The sequence below is a fragment of the Anabrus simplex genome, chromosome 6 (assembly GCF_040414725.1).
Source record: "Anabrus simplex isolate iqAnaSimp1 chromosome 6, ASM4041472v1, whole genome shotgun sequence".
NCBI lineage: Eukaryota > Metazoa > Arthropoda > Insecta > Orthoptera > Tettigoniidae > Anabrus > Anabrus simplex.
This window is the reverse complement of record NC_090270.1, coordinates 191,671,908-191,686,792: the sequence shown is the minus strand read 5'-3', so window position 1 is coordinate 191,686,792 and position 14,885 is coordinate 191,671,908. Positions and strand designations below refer to the sequence as shown.

General features: G+C 41.4%; 1 long non-coding RNA gene across 1 annotated transcript in view; it reads left to right on the top strand.

The window, feature by feature from the left end:
- Window positions 1–1,009: 1,009 nt before the first annotated feature.
- The window catches only part of LOC137501319 (uncharacterized), a 39,424-nt gene continuing 25,548 nt past the window's right edge, over window positions 1,010–14,885 (top strand). Inside the window, exon 1 of the long non-coding RNA XR_011018461.1 lies at window positions 1,010–1,094. This is a non-coding gene — a long non-coding RNA (uncharacterized lncRNA). The remainder of the gene's footprint in view (window positions 1,095–14,885) is intronic.

Genomic DNA, 14,885 nt, shown 5'->3' with positions numbered 1-14,885 from the left:
AGAAAAGATCATAGTATGAATTAGAAGTAGAAAGGTTGGAATTCAAGAGGGCAAAATGGGTCAAATATTCATTTATTTTATACGAAGAGAAATTATGGACTGAAATAATTTACCAAGGAAAATGTTCGAAAAGTTCCAAGTTTTTGAAATGACATAAAGAATAACTAAGTAAACAATTAGTAGAGAATCTGCCACCTAAAGACAACCCTAAATGTAGATCAATGATTGATTGACGCAGCACAAACATTTTGTGATATCATTCTTTTATTTTCTCCTACCGGCACATCATTTAAGTCAAATTTCCGCGACGTCATACTCGCCCTTTACCGTTTCTGGAAGATCATTTCTAGAAAATCATACGCTGTTTTTAAATTTTTAATTAATGGCTGGTACTTTATTAGTCCTATCTTTTACTTGTTGTTGTTGTTGTTGTTGTTGTTGTTGTAGGAGAGGTTATGGGCTCTATTATTTCACCCAGCCACTACACTTATTATCGTGATATTACACTTATAATGCGAAATCACACGCAATTAGTCCACTACGAAGGTCACACGCAATGAATTTCACTACGAAGGTCTCAAGAACAGTTGAGCATCGGGTCTATGTACACACCTTAAGTAACGCGAAACATAACAAAGGAAGTGCGTAGAAGCAAAAAACAGTGGAAGCAGGAGTATGTAACGGTGCGAACAATAAACAGACAGTAATTTACAAATGAAGATGAGAGTCATCCAAACATTGATTGATAGCATGTATTAGAGCAGGAGACATATCGGTAAGCAAGCAGGAGACATTGGTGGGGAGAGCTTTCTGAAGACTGAGATCTTTTACTTGGAGTTAGTGTTGAAGAGGGAAAGTAGAAAATGTTATCTTTCTTCGAAATAATTCCGAGAAGAAAGGAAGAAATATTCAACTATTGGCTGATGTTGAGTGGTGGGGCTTTGCCCTCATACGTGATTGGTTGTGACGTAATTAGATCAAGATGGGGGTGACGCAGTTTGCGTCTAGAGTCGATTTCGTGTTAGTCAAGTCTGAACCGCCCTAGCTTCCAGCTGAAACATCTTTCCGTGGCAAGTACAGTACTACAGTAGATGGTAAGCCCGAAGGGAAATTTTAATATGGAAAGGGTAGTAGTTAAATATTCGTTGAAAGTACTAGTCTGAAATAGGCTGATGCTTGCAATGTTGTGGTTTTAGAATTTACTGTGAACTGCAAATCTTCTGTTAGGCAGATTTATCTAATGGGAATAACGAAGAGTTTCCGAAAGCTTCATTCTCGCGTTCACCTCTATTAAGAAAACTGCAAGGCACTGATAGTGCGACGTTGAAGAATTAGCATAATGTAAAAACATCAGGGGAATCTATTATACTTGGTAATATTAATTATGAAAGTAGGTACCTACAAATATGGTATAGCATTGAATATACATTCAATAGGCCGTTCATCAGTATAAATAATGACAAAGTGCAATATTCTGTTGTCAGCGTATTCTATTCTTCCACCTTCGATACCCACGTAAAATAATCTGACTGCTGAAAATAAAACAAATTTTTTTCTAGGATGCATTTCATTTTAAATTTTCCCACAAAGTTCTCCATGAGAACGTCCAAATGTTTATTGAAGCCCGAGTATGTTTTGGGATGAACTTACAGTTTAGGTTTCGTTGCTTCATTGCTATGGAGACTGTTGCATATTACAAATCTAATATCGCAAAAGAATATATACATATAGAAATAGACGTAACTTTTGGTACTGGAAAGAAATCAGATTGGTGAAGAATATGTAAATATCACAAAAGTTTCGCTGACTGGAAATTCCGCTAAATTCGCCGACTTGATCGGAGTACAACGGTATGAGACTAGAAAACCAATTTTAACTTTTTAAGCTGTAATTGATCTTAGAGTAGTAACTAGTTTAAATATTAGCTTGGATCTAAGTACACATTAATCTTCCAGTGTAATTATTCAAGAGTACGCTGGAAATTCCCATAGGGGTCATTAATAGAATGTTTCTAGAAGAGTTGGTGCTACTTCCAGTTATGGGGTACTCTGGAGCCATTCGAGGTCAGTGATCAGTGGTATATTCTAATGGGACCAGTGTCCCTTTTAATAATTCCTTGTTTAATGTTTTTTACAGGTAAGGTATAGTGTAATATTTATATTGAAATTGTGTTCGACAGACTGAAGCTTTTAAGTTAATTGGTTTCCCTTTTCCAAACGGCCATCTCCATTTGACTGCTCCTGACAGTGTAGTTCAGCTGGTGCACTGCAGAGTAAGTCCTGTTTGCAGTGTACCACAGTGGTGTCATTGTTTTTTTTTATCCTCTTTTGTTTGGGACCGGCTTACTTGGAAAGCAATTTCCAGGATTTACAGTTCCGTGTCATCTGTGCAGTAAGGTGTACTTTTAAAAAGTCTCGGTTGATTTCGATGAAGTCAATGATCTGTCCTGCTTCTCGTGGGGATAGCTAGAACTCTCGTGTCATATGAAAGTATACCTGTATTACTCGTACACGAATTTGACAAGGCTGAAGAAAGGAATAGCTAAAACAATAGATAATATAGCATGGCTCCTTTTAATGAATAAAGGGATTTTAACACTCCCTCGTTCAAAAAGATAGAATAATATTCTTAAAGAATCTCTTCTTGTCCTAGATAATGGTAAAACGCGGGTGAACGCGAACTTCGAGGGTTGAACACTCGGAACAGCTGTCTGGAAAATGTTTTAATTTATAGTTGACTTGTAAGTCGGTAAGTTCGGTCTACGAAGTAATCGGCTGTTGGTTCAACGGATAAGAGAAAAAAGTATCTCTACAAACGGTTAAGAACCGTTTTGACCGGGCGAGTTAGCCGTGCGGTTAGAGGCGCGCGGCTGTGAGCTTGCATCCGGGAGATAGTGGGTTCGAATCATACCATCGGCAGTCCTGAAGATGGTTTTCCGTGATTTCCCATTTTCACATCGGGCACCTTAAGACCACGGCTCTAACTAGTAGCAAAAAGAACTTTTGGTACTATTTGAGGTTCCAGCCGTCCTCTGGACTGATTTGACAGGCCGTGAAGAGTTTCTTCTGAAAGCTTTACTGTTATTTTTGGATGTCTCCTAGCCTCAGTGGCGATGATTAACTTATGCCATCAACCGTTTATTCGAAACGAAACGTTTATTATTCGATTGTAGTGATGGGCTAGCGACGGAATCGAGTAATGTGCTCTTAGAATCGGTATACTCGACTCCAGACTCGAGTCCAAGCATACTAGTGTCGCTATCTGTGGACATGTCTTAGAACTAAAATCTATTGTACTGTACTGGATTCCACGGCATTCAGGGTCACTCACAGAATATTTTTGTGATTTGAATTGCAATATGTTTGCTGCTGATGATTGGTTTTATTGAGTCATCGGTCGTCAATCATTTGATTGTTACGATAATTATCATAGGCAAAATATTTGACTTACTAACAAGCAGTCAACTTGAAAGATAGACACGTAGGACCGAAGATGAGCGTGGGATGGGGACAATTTCCACACTGTGGTGGGGACCTTTTCTAATGTCGATAACGGCAGTGTTTTATTATTATTATTATTATTATTATTATTATTAATGTGCAGCCTGGAATTACCCACCAGGGATTTGTTGATAGCTGTGAAATTTTATTCCCGCGACGTCCTTGTAGGAAAACCTGTAATAATATTGTGCGAAATAATGACAATATTACTGCCAGAGAATTTATTGCAAAGATACATGTGTAGGGCGTTCAGAAACATACATGTGCTGTACTATCACTTATTGTTATTCTCCAACTCGTTGCCTGAATGGTCAGAGTACTGGCCTTCGGATAAGAGGGTCCCGGGTTCGATTCCCGGCCGGTTCGGGGATTTTAATCGCTTCTGAATAATTCTCCTGGCTCGGGGACTGGGTGTTTGTGTCCCCAACACTCTCCTCTTCATATTTACACACTACACTACAAATCACCACAAACACGCAGTTCGGTTAGGGGCGCGCGGCTATGAGCTTGCATCCGGGAGATAGTGAATTCGAATCCCACTGTCGGCAGCCCTGAAGATGGTTTTCCGTGAGTTCCCATTTTCACACCAGGCAAATGCTGGGGCTGTACCTTAAGGCCAAAGCCGCTTCCTTCCACTTCTTAGGCCTTTCCTATCCCATTGTCGCCGTAAGACCTATCTGTGTCGGTGCGACGTAAAGCAAATAGCGAAAAAAAAATACTGCTTACATCCCGCAGCTATTCTTCGACCTACGCTCAACTTCTAAAGACTACACCTTTGCACAGTCATGTGTTGCAATGACAAACGTCAAAACGGAGGGTGTATTTTGTTCATTGCGTTCATTGTTTAGCTAGAACAGAATGACGTTCTATCTGATTTGCTTCGTGTACATACATCACATTCTGGACGCCTAATCTTAATACCCTACATTATATCTGCCGAAAGTATGATGTAAGTATAAACTATTCACCTGTCCCCTCGGACGATTGTAGGCATACCGTGACAGTGAAAAAAATGAAATGGCGTGTGGCTTTTCCTGCCGGGAGATCCCAAGACGGGTTCGGCTCGCCAGGTGCAGATCTTTTGATTTGACGTCGTAGGCGACCTGCGCGTCGTGATGAGGATGAAATGATGAAGCAACACACACACCCAGCTCCCGTGCCAGGGAAATTAACCAATGATGGTTAAAATTTCCGACCCTGCCGGGAATCGAATCCGGGACCCCTGTGACCAAAGGCCAACACTCTAACCATTTAGCCATGGAGCCGGACACCGTGACAGTGATTTTAAATAATAATAATAATAATAATAATAATAATAATAATAATAATAATGTTATGAGTTTTACGTCCAACTACATATATTTTTATGGTTTTCGGAGATGCCGTGGTGCCGGAATTTAGTCACCCAGGAGTTCTTTCAAGTGCCAGCAATTCTACCGACACGAGGCTGACGTATCTGAGCACCTTCAAATACCACCGGACTAAACCAGTATTGAACCTGCCAAGTTGGGCTGAAGGCAAGATAATCTGTGCTATCATTATTAGAATATAGGGCATGTTCAGTGGAGTGGGTGAGAGACGCCATGAACGGATATTTTCATACTTTATTATGCGTATACTTGTAGTATTACTTTTCGCAAGTCATCATCAAATTCAGATTATTTATTTTGCTCCCTCATTAAGAATATTTATATCGTACCGGTCTATCGCAATCCCATAAAACCTCGGTGACCACTTGTACATATGCTCCATCCATCCAAGAGCGGGCGAGAGAACGAACGTGTGACGTCATGCTGTCATCGAGTCATCGCAAGCGAAACGAGCCCGAGCCTGGGCTCGAGTCGAGTACCGCGATTCCAGGCATCACTCGCGCACATCACTATTCGATTGCCTTATGTCAGTTTCACCTGTTCATTTATTCGTGCATAGTGTGTTAATCTGGCGGTTTTATTTCTCTGATAGCTCTCAAATTTTCACGGTGGAGAACACTTTAGTAGCCCAAATGTGTGAACACCCACTTGTTGTAGTAGGTCTGTAAAAGTGTGACGTGGTCTTCTTCGCTGTTTGTCCCTCCAGCCTGCCCCCCATTGTCCAATAGCAAGCCTCCGTGTAGCAGCGTGTTTCCAATCCAAGCCAGTCAGTCATCTTTTTCATGCTTTCCCTAAAAGTCTCGCTTCACTAACTCGAAAGAGTACTTCCACATTTGTAATTTCGCCTGTATGGAAACAAAATAAGTGATGTAGGAGCATTACGTTAGATTATTCACACCTCGATAATTTGAATCGAGAAATTAATAATCCCAAAGGAACCAGCACGGATTTTTTTTTCTTTTGAGTGATTTCTGACAGGGGAGTAATGTTCTCGGAAAGTGTTGCAATCTGTGGACTGGGAACTCTTGGGAGTACAAGACTAACTGCTCGGTTAAGCAGCATGTTTCGATCTGTCAGTGTAGTTTGCGTGGAATGACATTAGCCTACTGTAATCTATATACATAAAATAAGAGTTTTGTCTGTACATTGCTTAGAATTTGAAAAGAATGGTATTTCTGTATCGGCCAAGTCCACTTTTTTACTTTTACGTAATTTGTATGTACACGCATCACGAGAAAACGGCTGAAGAGAATTTAATGAAAATCGGTATGTGAAGTCGGGGGATGAGCCAGTACAATCTAGCTATAAAAAATTAATCACGCTTTGTGAAATGGTAGTTAAGGGGAAGGCTTAAAATTTAATTCTCAAATATTTATATTATGGTCCTATCGATAAATACTACACAACTAAAGTTATATAGAATTAAATTTCCGAGCATTTGTCATACATTGTTACCGTACCGGCTTTGATAGCACAGATATTCATGAATTTGTATTTTTGTTGCCAAGTCCATATCAACGCCGAGCCACGAGAAAATGCGTTAACTTCATTTAATGAAAGCAGTTATATAGAGTCGGGGAATAACAAACTACAGTCTATGTTGTAAACAATTATATTCGCCCTGTTATGAAATTGTAGTTTAGGGGAAGGCACCTAAAATTTAATTTTTAAATACTTAGGTTATTGGACCTATCAAAAATACTACATAAAAGTTATAGAGAATACAATTCCCGACCATTTGTTTTATTCAATTTGACCGTACCGACTATGGTAAGTGGTATTTCAGAGTTGGAAGAAAACTAAATGTGAAGGCCTACAATACTGAAAGCGCCTAACATTGATCGTATGTTGGGTATTCAGCCCGAAGGCTGGTTTGATCCTCTGCAGCTCCGCCAACAGCTGTCATAAATAGCCTAGGCGTCACCGAAGAGGCGTACTAGGAAAATGAGTGAGGTAGTTTCCCGTTGCTTTCCTCACCGAGGCAGCCACTGCTATTAAGCTGGGTTCACACGGTGCGAGTGGACTCGGAGCGAGTGGACTAGCATGATGCGTGCGCATCTTCTGGCCAGCTACTCGCATATAATGGGTGTTCACACGACGTTGTAGGCGGACCTCGTAAGGGAAAGGATATCAGCTGTTGCTGATATGTTAATTGTCGAGTTAGTAAATAGTGTTGGAAAAATAAATAGAAAGGAAAAGGTAATGTGAGCGCGAGAGTGGATTGCATGAGTAGTGCATTCGGTGCGTCGATACATTTTTACGTGAAGTTCTAGAGGGGGATAATAATTAGACTATAATTTCGTATGGCTATTTCTAGCCGAGTGCAGCCCTCGTAAGGCAGACCCTCCGATGAGGGTGGGCGGCATCTGCCATGTGTAGGTAACTGCGTGTTATTGTGGTGAAGGATAGTGTTATGTGTGGTGTGTGAGTTGCAGGGATGTTGGGGACAGCACAAACATACAGCCCCCGGGCTATTGTAATTAACCAATGAAGGTTAAAATCCCCGATCCGGCCGGGAATCGAACCCGGGACCCTCTAAACCGAAGGCCAGTACGCTGACCCTTCAGCCAACGAGTCTAGAGGGGGATGAAAACACATTTAAAAATCACTTGCAACTCACAGCTATCCAGTTCGATGCAACACAAATATGAGAGCGGCTTCAACTGCCCGTCTGAAACTCCAGGTTACACTACGGTACTTGGCGACTTGTGACTGTCTCAGATCTTTGGAATCTTTATATCGAGTTCCAAAGACTACAATATCCACGTTTGTCGGCTGTGTTGGATACGATCTATGATGCACTGAAAGAATGCATCATAGTGTGTTCGCATGTATCAATTATTAAGTGTCAAAGGATATTATACATTGTTAAACACTCACTCAGCCCGGTAATATTGAATGGTTTACAATGTAGGTATTATATTCTTTGACCATTTAATAAATGATAGACGACAACGGAGTAATAAATAAATACCGGTAAATAAATAAATAAATAAATAAATAAATAAATAAATAAATAAATAAATAAATCACTCTTACCAAGTTGGTGAAATGAATACGAGAAGTAATTACTCCATTCAGGAATCTATCAGCGATGTTAAACCATTACATTGTCGGTGAATAAATTTCTTCGGGTGATGTGCCTGACTTCTTGGATTTCTTAATTTTTAATAGTAGTTCTCTGTACGTGCTACGATTGTTAGTTTTTGTTGATTTCTTCGACGCCTACCCCAGGAATATTCATTTTTTCAGCAATCCGTAGCAACGCTGAATCCCTGGCATCTTTTATTTTATAACTGGGAAACCTAGCATTCCACAACACTTCTTCAGATTCGTAGAATTGTACAAGTATTATTGTCTGCGTATCGCTCCACTTCCTTCCTTGCACCGTCTTCAAGCTTTCCGCCATCTTGAATTTGTTACTCGCTTGTAGAAAGTTGGGCACGGTCCGAGTTGACTCGCTTCTCTCAAACTCAGGCAACTGGACTCGCATGAACTGTTCACATGATGCGAGTGAACCCAGCTTTACATATCAGTCTGCCAAGCCCACTGAAATGCATGCACCAACCGACCCTATGAGCGATATCTTCATACCATTCATAACAGGGACTGGCTGCATAAGCAATGGTATTACTAGCATCACTCATACCTCAGTCACTTTCATATTGTCAAAGCCAAGGATGAGACTGAGACAGGTCAATGAAAGTAACAAATTTGATATAGCCCATACCAGAAGACATAGTGCACTGTAAACACTACATCTCGCCAGCAAAGGCATTAACATTGATCAACAATAACATTACAATGACCATTGTTTGTGGTGATGTTCTTTGTCTCTTATGCTGCCGCTCAACTCCGATAGATGGGATTACTGCTGTGTACAGAGTATAACAGCCTGACTGAATGTTGGCGGGAAATAGCTGAGGAGTTAGAAAACTTTCTTCTTTAGCATGTCATTCCTCTGGTTCATACATTTTCTGATACCATACTGCTGGTACGTAACTCACTGGTTCATCATAGTATTCCAGCTATTCGATCCTTGCTCTGACGCGCTATTTGAATGAGCAGTGTGCACTCTTAAGGCAGAGACTCTCTTAGTAGTAGTAGTATGAGCTGGTCTAGAATTACAATTTAGGCATATTCCAAATTATAGCACCACAATTCACTAAATAACTAAACTTCAATCCTGAAAAGAGCAGTTTCTTAAAAATAGCTTCTTCCACTTCACTTTTATTACATTCTACATTCATTTTATTCAAAATTAGCAGTGAAGAGGGGGTTTCTCCTCGAGTCGGCCCGATACGGTACGTAGGCCCGATGCCATATCGAACCTGGCGACCCCATACATAGACTATGCGGAGCGTGGACGGACCAGTCGTCGTATTAGACTACTACTAGGTACACTCAGTATATTTGTGTGTGGGGTGGTGAACACAACGTTCTCTGTGAACGGAAAGAGCATTTGTTTGTCTTCCTGGCAGTACGAACAATAAATTGGCAAAAGCAATTTTATGGGAAGCTATTTATTTCGTTAATATGTACCTTAGCATTTTATATTTTGTCCGCTGTTTAGAAATGCGTTCCTGTATAACTTTGTCGTGTTTTTAGGCTTAATGTTGTTAATCATTACTTTCAAGTCCCGATAGTTAACATGTTTTTCGGATGCTAAGAGTTATTTTCTCATTAATAATTAGTAATACATTATTATAATAGACGAATTTATTACTTCAGACAGAGCAGACAATGGCCAGTAGGAAAAGGTCATGGACTTGAGACTACTCTGAAGAGCTTCTAGACAAACGAGTAAAATGCGCACGATGTGATAAAATATTAAACGACAGTAAAAATACATCGACGATAAGACACTTAAAAATTCATAATCTTTGTCCTTCGTCGAATGACACCATTCCAAATGAGGCGGAGACACCTCCACATAAAACGTCGACATATGCAGGTAAAATGTCCTTAATAGACTCGGTTTTGTTTTTCATGAACAGCACAGTGGACGGCCGCTCGCATTAGACTGGTGAAAGGTCCGCCTGGACAAGGTCTACAAAGTTACTCTACTGTTGAGGTATACAGTTTATACCGATTTTACGTGCACAAGCATTACGTTATGAAACCATCAATTTATTCATTGATTGGCATTTAGTCCGCCTCTGTGGTGTAGCGGTTAGTGTGATTAGCTGCCACCCCCGGAGGCCCGGGTTCGATTCCCGGCTCTGCCACGAAATTTGGAAAGTAGTACGAGGGCTGAAACGGGGTTCATTGAGCCTCTGGAGGTCAACTGAGTAGAGGTGGGTTCGATTCCCACCTCAGTCATCCTTGAAGTGGTTTCCCACTTCTCCAGGCTATTGCCGGGATACCTAACTTAAGGCCACAGCCGCTTCTTTCCCTCTTCCTTGTTTATCCCTTTCAACCTTCCCATCCTCCAGCAGGGCCCCAGTTCAGAATAGCAGGTGAGACTGCCTGGGCGAGGTACTGGCCATCCTCCCCAGTTGTATCCCCCGACCCAGAGTCTAAAGCACCATGGCACTGCCCTTGAGGCGTTGGAGGTGGGATCCCTCACTGAGTCCGAGGGAAAAACCGACCCTTGAGGGTAAACAAATTAAGACGAAGAAGATGGGCAAATAAAGAAAACGATGCCGAAAACCGAAAAAGTAGTTAGTGGGTCGAAACGAAGAAACGAACAATGGAGTTCTTTACTTTTATGGTCATGGCCCCAAACAGGAAATACACCCGTTACATCCTCGCTTTAAAGCGCTGGGGATATCGGGCTAGAAAAATATTAGTGCCAAGAAAGAATAATTTCATTGGCGTTACTTCCCACTAACAACTTTTATGGTTTCCGGAGACGCGAAGGTGCCGGAAGTTTGTCCCGCAGAAGTTCTTTTGCGTGACATTAAATCTACCGACACGACGCTGACGTATTTGAGCTAGTGATGGGCAACCCGATACCCGTGTTCGAGCGGGAACGAGCCGACACAATACGCGCCGAGGTTCGATCCTGTTCGAAGCCAAGTAGAGCAGTCACGTGACCGAAGGCCGAGTCTGACTCGGGCTACAGCGCGAACATGCAGATAAGCAAACAGCATACGAAGTGAAGCACGCGCCGAGGTTCGAGCCTGTTCGAAGCAAGTTCGAGTAGGCACGTGACCGAAGGCGGAGTCTGACTCTGGCTACAGCTAGTGATGGGCAAACGATACCAGTGTTCGAGCGGGGTCGAGCCGACCCGATACGCACCGAGGTTCGATCCTGTTCGAAGCCAAGTAGAGCAGTCACGTGACCGAAGGCCGAGTCTGACTCGGGCTACAGCGCGAACATGCAGATAAGCAAACAGCATACGAAGTGAAGCACCGTTCACGCAGGTGTGTATATTGATAACGAAGGTGGGTGCTTTCACATATTACTACATTCATTGGCGTATATCTTATTGGGAATAAAGATTGCCCATAAATTTAGAAGGCTTAGGTTATGGTAATATGCAATGAAAAGGACAAAGCATGTACTGTATCCGTAATATTCCCTGCTTGGCAGTACTTGTGTGCCTTGTAACAACTGTACGTTTGACGCAAAATTATGAATAAGAAACCAAACGAAACCCCATGGCGGAACAGCCCCGAAAGGCAATGGTCTACCAAGCGACCGCTGTTCATCCCGAAGGTCTGCAGACTACGAGGTGTCGTGTAGTCAGCACGACATATCCTCTCGCCTGTTATTCTTGGCTTTCTAGACCGTGCAAACTTATGAATACGGTAATATTATTCTTACAATGTCATGCTTTGGGCGGCTAAGACAGCTGTGCAGCGCGGCAGGCGAGGTTCTCCTTCTGCCCTCAATGTTGGGGGGTTTGAATCCACTCCTTGGGATAGAATTACCCTTTTTATTCGTACAGAATAATTTGAGTAAGAAAGGATTGACATCTCATCAATCGTGTGCACAAATACATGTATAAATATTATGCTGCAATGGTACTGTATAATTGCGTGAAATATGAAAATCAAAAGTGACTCGAGATTTCAAGCAGTATCCTTTACCATAATTCAGGTCAATCGGTCCAGTCGTTTTCGAGCCCATCTGGAACAAATACAAGACACCATCTTATGGTGTTAAAAATCCTGACCCTGCCGGCTATCGAACCCGGGACCTCTGTGACCAAAGGCTAACATACAAACCATTGAGCCATGCAGCCGAACGAGGTGTCAACAACTGAAGATAAAATATCATTTTTAGTCTTATACCATTCAAATATAACTATTACGACACGTGTAATGGCTTCCTTTTTCTGTATTTAGACCTATACGGCTCAAACAACACATTTTAGTAGACAGTTGGTTTATTCGGACGGAGGCATTTGTAACGAATCATCGCACAAACACAAATTTTGACTGTCTCCGATATATAGGTATGGGTCGAAATTATATTATGTACAAAAGACACGGAAGTAACAGTAAACAGGACGAACCGGTACTGTCCAGCATAATACTCATACATATCCTTCACAAGTTTGCTGGGTGTTAGTAACAGGCGCTAGGTTGCGGCGCGTACAAAAGCTCGAACTTGCTCGAGCCGGGCTCAAGCACATCACTACTCCTAGGAAACAGGTTAGTAAAAGGGCATAGTTTTTGCCCTGGGACTCTCCACTACTCGACACACAACCCCCCCCTCCCCCCCCCCCCCCCACACACACACACACACCGAAAAAAGACTCGGTGTTCACGGATCACGGCTGTCTGCGGCCTGTTCATTCCAGCTCTGGAACTTTGGACTGTTAGATCGGCAGCGTAGTACTGTTCGTTAAGTGATAAAGTGTTTTCCATTTGGTCGAGTATTTCATGTAAAATCATTGCTTTTGCTCGCGCCATTCCTACTGACGTCATTGTAATGACCCATGTCCATTTCGGTTGGGAAAACCACTAAGACATTCTTTCTGAGGATGTAAAAAGGCAGGTGGAGAGTGTGTCTGCCATTACAATGCAGTTCCCAACCTGATTGTGACTGAAGGTAGGCAAGCGGGCCTACCATTACAATGAAAATTCAGCAAGTCTTCATATGAGAAGAGACGTTTGATTTCTCCGTTGCATTTCTAGGATAACGTTAAGAACTATGCAATTTAATACAGTCTTGCTCACAACGTGTGCTCTACCTAACCTACAGTTCTGTATAAGAGTACATCAGCTATTCCTGAATAATTTTTAAAAGTAGAAAATATCATAATAAAAACATAAAATTGGAATTTAAGAGGACAAGTTGAGGTAAATATCAGTTTATAGAAAGATGGATTGTAATAATAATTTACCAAAGTAAATGCTCGATAAATTTCCAACTTCTTTGAAATCATTTTAAGAAAAGTTTAGGCAAACGCTTGTTAGGTAATCTATCTGAGCAACAGCCCTAAGCAGGTCAGTGGTGATTTTTAAATTTGATCTTTTATTATAAGTTTTGTTACCTTTGTTAAATCAATGAGACCAATTAAAAAATGTCGCGTATGTAAAAAAAAAAGTGGTAGTCTTCTGTTTGTGTGCACCTCAACTTTCTAATTCTTTCTGATGAAAGTGCTCATAAGCAAGCAGACAAGGAGTGTACGTAAATATGTAATACTCAAAGAAGTTGAAATTCTAGCATAACCTATTCCCATTCACTGCCTTTTGCGTTCCGTACTTCCAGATCCCAATATCGTGGGTTAAAAATTAGCAGTTAGTTGGATTTTTTAAGGGTAGAATAAAATCTATTCGGCACGCCATATATGGAGCATAATATGTTTACCCGAAAAAATCAGTAACTCTCCCAACAGAATTCAGTTTCTCTGCCGTCTGGTAGACTTCAAATACGAGAATGTAGCTGAGAATTTAAAAAAAATCAATTATGGACCACGTAAATATTTGTTCTCTTTGGCGCCAGTATTGTCATTCTCTCGTTTGCAGTTTTTTCGTGCGTCCAATGCGTTGCCTACGCTATAATACAAGGCCTTGAAATGCACTCGTGGAAACGGGTTGCTTCCTAGTTCACCATTCAGCCGCTAGGGTCGCGGTCTTGCCCCCTTGTATTCGCATGGGCGTATATGTCAAGAAGTATATCCTAAATAAAAGGAACTGAATATTTTTGCGAGTATTGACAGTACTTTATTTATAGAGCGGTGCTGCATTGGCTTGGATATGTCATTGAAGTTTCAAAACTTCCCTTCTGAGGGACTTCTTATCATGTTTCAAAACTTTCTCTCTTCTACTTGAGTGGCTACAAGCAATGTTGTCTAACAGAGGCCTCAGAAATTTTCATAGTAGAAAAAGAGGTGGTTTGTCACCTTTACACTTTCCACACTTAATTTCAATGTTGAGCACCACTTTCTAAAAAATAAACGTACACCTTTTAGTAACTCCCTTCGGGACAAGTACTGCGTAGCGGAAGTGACAAATTCCGTCGTTCACTGCAGAAGTGCCACAGACGATTTTCGGTATCTGAGGGCTCCTCGATCTTGAAAGCGAATAAGACACAATGTTGGACTTTGAGTAGCTGGAGAACAGATATGTTCTAAACAGCCTTTACAGTCTGTTTTTTTCTTTTGCCACACGAACCATAATGCCATTGTATTCCACTTGGCGTCTTAGGTATCTGAAGAAGAGCTCGATGTCATAGCTCGTTAGGTTCCTCATCAATGCATAATGCAAATGTATACTTATGAGGTATTTTACGCAGGCCACAGTGGACTGGGTAGTCAAGATCTATGCCTGATACACTTTTCATGATTCTTTTACTTTCTCTGAATGCATTTTAAGTTTCTTAATATATGATAGGAAATTATTAACCAACTGAGGAGTTCATCTTCAGTACTAAAACATGCTTTTTTTTTCTAGTGACTTTACATCGCACCGACAAAAATAGGTATTATGGCGACGATTGGATAGGAAAGGCCTAGGAGTTGGAAGGAAGCGGCCGTGGCCTTAATTAAGGTACAGCCCCAGCATTTGCCTGGTGTCAAAATGGGAAACCACGGAAAACCATCTTCAGGGCTGCCGGC